At 37.9% G+C, this 5561-nt stretch overlaps 1 pseudogene; it reads left to right on the forward strand.

Annotated features, from left to right (window-relative positions):
- Nucleotides 1-303, forward strand: part of LOC102860909 — a 1006-nt pseudogene extending 703 nt beyond the window's left edge.
- The last annotated feature ends 5258 nt before the right edge of the window (nt 304-5561 follow it).

Below are 5561 nucleotides of genomic sequence, written 5' to 3' on the forward strand. Positions count from 1 at the left end.
AATATTGCATGAGTTCCTTGTTTTTCAATGCAGCATAGTATTCCATTGTGCGAATATACCACAGCTTCTCTACCCATTCGTTTGTTGATGAAGATCTAATATTTTTATTCTGGGCTCCTGAAAGTGCACCTTTAAAAAGCCAAGATGATTTATGCTAGCTCTAAAGATGCTATGAAGAAAACAATTTAAAGATATTAAACATGAGTGACAAGTAAGTGGCTTGGATGATGTTAAGGACTGTTCAACACTTGGAGAGAAGTTGAGGTCAATATTGTACTTTCACTTGAAGGAAAGCCTTTATAAAATGACAGTCAAGTGCCATATGGATGTAAAAGAGCTTCCATTTCTCCAATTCTGTTAGTTGAAATGGTAATGGGCTGTTTGGTTGGGTTTTGTTTTTTGTTTTTTGTTTTTTTCCCCTTCTCTTTCCACTGGGCTATTTGAACACAAGAATGAAGGAGAAACATTCATTTAATTAGCCTATCACTGATTGTCATTAGACTATTAACATTGTTACTTTTATGTTGAATCCAAGTAATGCCTTTCTTGTCCTACTTTAGCCAAAACAACTGGATTTAGGCCTCCCCTGCAGCAAGCACTATAGTGAATGTGATTATCAGTGTGAATACTTTAGAAGACTACAAAGGGCAAGCTAAATGAACGCCTTGAAAGTATTATCCACTGGTTAAATGGTAAACTTTATGGAGTACGATATACAGTATTATTTATAGTTGCACTTGGTTGCAATTCTGTGAGGCTCAAAGCATTCATACATCTCACTTGCCTTGGCAAACCTATTTTTGTGACATGAAAGCACAGATAAAATACGATGCATTGAAAGCACTTTTTTTGTTTTAAGTTTGATTACTCATCCACCCTAAAAGAGTTCCAACTTGAAGACGTATAACACTATCCTAAAACAAATGCCAATAAAGTTGCATAAACTGTTACCAACTTATCCTAGTACCTCAATCTTCATTTTTGTTATATGCTTACCTTCATAAAAGAAATAGCTGTTATTAATGCCTATTTGTTTTCCATTTTCTGCACACTACTGAGTAAGTGTAGTTTTATGTTTACCATGTAAGTCTTGGAAGACTAAAGATATTTTTAATATCAGTCATGATGGCAATTTCTGTATAAAAAAAGACTTAAATAGAACATTGTTTTGAGATTAGATTCTTCAACCTCACAAAATTGGCCATGTTGCAATAAAAATTGTGGCATATTAAAAAAACAAAACAAAACCAATCCATATGATCTAGTCTGGAGAATGTTCCATGCATGCTGGAGAAGAATGCATATTGAAACTTTTTAGGGTCACAGAGAGGAAGATTTAGTAGTTGGGAAACGTGGACTTGGAGATATAATGATGGAATTTTGAACAATCAACGATTTGTTAATTGCAAATACTTTTTATAAGAAACATAAACGCAGGTTATAAACATTGACTTCACCAGATGGTATGCATAGGAATCAGATTGAATATGTCTGTGGAAAGACTCGCTGGAGAAGCTCAGTATCAACTGTAGTAGCTCAATATAAAAGACTACAGCAGGTGCTGATTGTGGAACAGACCAACTGCTATATGCAAGTTCAAGCTAAACCTAAGGAAAATTAACTCAAATCCACAGGAACCAAAATTTGACCTTGAGTCTATCCCACCTGAATTTAAAAACCATCACAGGAACAGGTTTGAGATCTTGAATACTAATAAGCAAAGACAAGATGAGCTGTGGGAGGATATCAAGAACATCATCCAGGAAGAAAGCAGAGGGTCAGTACAAAGACAGAGGAGGAAGGAAAGACTAATATGGATGTCAGAAAGGACTCTGAATATTGCCCTAGAGGGCTGAGAAGCCAAAGGAAAGGGAAGAAATCAAGATATTAATGAGTTGAACAGAAGATTCCAAAGGGTAGCGTGGGAAGACAAAGTAAAATATTATAATGAAATGTGAAAGAGCTGGAGTCAGAAAATCAAAAGGGCTGAACTTACTCAGCATATTTTAAGCTCAAGGAACTGAAGAACAAATTCAAGCCTCGAGTTGCAATACTTAAGGATTCTGTGGTCAGAATAGTAAATGATCCAGGAAGCATTAAAAGAAGATGGAAAAAGTATATAGAGTCATTGAACCAAAAGGAATTGGCTGACAAAGAAGAATTTCATGAAACAATGTATGAGCAAGAGCCTGTGGCGATCAAGGAAGAAGTTCAAGCTGCTCTGAAGGAATTGGCAGAAAACAAGTCCCCAGGAATTTACATCATACCAACTGATATATTTCAACAAAATGATGCTGCCCTGGATGTGCTTACCAAATTGTACCAAGGAATCTGGAGGACAACCAACTGAGGCCTACTGACTGGAAGAGATCTATATTAGTTTTTATTCCAAAGAAAGGCAACCTGACAGAGTGTGAAAATTATCAAACAATATAACTGATATCACATGCAAGCAAGATTCTGATGAAAATGATCTCAAAATGACTGAACAGTACATCAGCAGAGAACTGCCACAAGTGGAGACTGGGTTTAGAAGAGGCTATGGTACTAGGAATATTATAGCTAATGCTAGATGGATCTTGGCTGAAAGCAGAGAGTACCACATGAATATGTATCTGTGTTTCATTAATGATGGGAAGGCATGACTGTGTGGATCATAACAAGCTGTGGCTGACTCTGAGAAGCATGGGAATCCCAGAACACTTGATAGTGCTTATGCAAAACCTATACTTGGACCAGGAGGCAGTCATCAGAATAGAGCAAGAAAACACTGCATGGTCCAAAATTGGGAAGAGCGTACGCCAGGGATGTGTCCTATCTCCATACCTTTTCAATCTATCTGCAGAACACATCTTCAGGGAGGCTGGACTCTATGAGGAGGAATGTGGCATCAGAATTGGAGTAAGACTCATGAACAACCTGTGTTATGCAGATGACACAACACTGTTTGCTGAAACTGAAGAGAACCTGAAGTGCTTGCTGCAGAGGGTCAAGGACTGCAGCCTTCAACATGGATTGAAGCTCAATATCAAGAAAACTAAGATTCTCACCACTGGGCTGATTGACAGCATCATGATAGATGGTGGAAAGATTGAGATTGTTAACAGCTTCAGTTTGCTTGGCTCCATAATCAACACTCTTGGTACCAGCAGCCAGGAAATTAAAAGATGAATTTCATTGGAAAGTCTGCTGTCAAAGACCTCTCCAAATACTGAAGAGCAATGATATCAGTCTGGAGACTAAGGTGCACCAGATTCAGGTCATGATCTTTGCAATTACTTGCTATGCATAGGAGAGCTGGACAATGACTAGAAATGATAGAAAGAGAATTGATGCCTTAGAGCTGTGGTTCTGGAGAAGAGTATTGAATATACCATGAACTGCTAGGAGAACAAATAAGTTCATCCTAAAGAAGGTGAAACCAGGCTGTTCCTTGGAGGCAAGGATTCTGAAGCTTCGTCTGACATATTTTGAGCATGTTACAAAGAGGGGCTGGTCCTTCAAAAGGGCATCATACTTGGGAGAGTGGAGGGACAACACAAGAAAGGAAGACCCTCGATGAGATGGATTGATTCTGTGACTGGGATAATGAGGGTAGGTGTGTCTGAGACAATAAGATTGGCACAGGATAAATAGAGCTAGGGTATAGGGCTATTGCACACAGGGTTGCTGTGAGTCACAAGCAAACTGATAGCACATAACAACAGCAACAACAACCCTGTACATATCTATGAGGTCAAGCTGGCTAATTATTTAATTCAGTTCTTCTGTATCTTTAAGTTTCTTTCTAGTCATCTTATCTTCCTTTGTGACTGATGTATTAAAGTTTCCTGCTACTGTCATGATGTTGTCTATTTCCTTTTTCAGGTTTGTTAATGTTTGTCTTGTGTATTTTGTGATTCTATCATTTGGTACATAGATATTTATTATGTTTATGTAGTCCTGTTCTATTGACCTTTTAAGCATTATGTAATGTCCCTCTTTATCTTTTATGGTAGTTTTTACCTTGAAGTCTATTTTATAAGAGATTTTTATTGCTATTCCTGCCTTTTTTGGTTGTAATTTGTTTGGCATAGTCTTTTTCCACCTTTTACTTTTTATTCTGTCTTTATCTTTGCTTTTTAGGTATGTCTCTTGTAGATAGCATAGTGATGGGTTTTGTTTTTTCAGTCCAGTCTTTACTAGTGCATTTGAACCACTTATGTTCAATATGATTATATAAAGGTAACATTTTATTGCTAACATTTTGTTTGCTTCTTTTTTGTGTTGTTACTGGTTACTTTGACCCATCCAACTTTCTGTGGTGCATCTGGATGAAGGACTTCTTCTAGCATTTCTTGCAACACTGATTTAATTTTTACAAATTTCCTTAGTTTCTGCTTTTCTGAGAATGTTCTTTTCTCTCTGTTGTATTTGATTGAGAGTTTTGCTGGGTATAGGATTCTCAATTGGCAGTTGGTTTCTTTAAGAGTTTTGTGTATATTGTTCCACTGTCTTCTTGCTTGCATTGTTTCTTCTGAGAAATCAGCATTTCATCGAATTTGTCCTAACCCCTGGCCTTTCAAGGTCATAGGCTTGGAGCAATCAACTGTGGTCCTGTGCCTCATCCAACTATGGGGGCATCTAAGGGAACCTGAGGCTGAGTATGCTAACCCCCTACCATAAATAGACGTATTCATTTACTTAAGCAAATATATTGACTGCAACAATGTGCTTGAGCATGGCAGAGATGGTGAGGATGGTGCAAGATAAGACAATACTTGTTATTCAGAGGGTCATTTTGAGCTGTACTCAACTCCACAGCACCTAATGATAACAACCAAAAAGAAACAACTGACAACACCCCACCTCCCATCCCCTACCCCCAGTCTGAGAGATTTGGTTACAGCAGGGGAAATGTAATGTACTGCTCTCCATTTTAACTCATTTCATCTTTATGACACAAACCCAGTGCAGGTTCAGCACCAGTTGGAATGGACTGCAGTGAATTGGGTTTGGGATGGCAGTGGGCTGGGCTTGTGATACACTGTAAATATGATGCATATGATTCCTACATTCACAAAATTAACAATAAAAGGAGGAAAGGAGACATTACAGAAATATAAACCAAACCCAAGTGTCTAGAACCCTGTCTGGCGCCTCTTTCATTCTTGGACAGTGATAATTTGGTGCCATTTTGCCTGTAAGAAAACTTGGGCTCAACAAATTCAAGATTCCATGACCAGTAAATGATAAGATTGGGCATTGAGGTTGAATTCTGACAGTATATGGCTGTATTTGTATATGTCTCCCCAGGCAGTCAAAGAGTCCCTCAAAGGGTCATGTCTTATCTCTCTTTGAATCACCTTTCCTTAGCCTAATGACAACAGTAATTTCATTTTCGGCATTAATAATTATGAAGAATGTAAGAATAGTGTTACAAAATGAGAGGTTTTTAAAAATATTTTTTTAAACATTTTATTATTTTGTGTGTGTGTACCGTCAAATCAGATCTGACTGGTACAGGAGGAGATTGTTCCTGCTTCTCCAGCAGAGCAGCTGGTGGATTTGAACCATGCACC

Source organism: Elephantulus edwardii, unplaced genomic scaffold (genome assembly GCF_000299155.1).
Source record: "Elephantulus edwardii isolate Elephantulus edwardi_28Jun2011 unplaced genomic scaffold, EleEdw1.0 scaffold00063, whole genome shotgun sequence".
Classification (NCBI taxonomy): domain Eukaryota; kingdom Metazoa; phylum Chordata; class Mammalia; order Macroscelidea; family Macroscelididae; genus Elephantulus; species Elephantulus edwardii.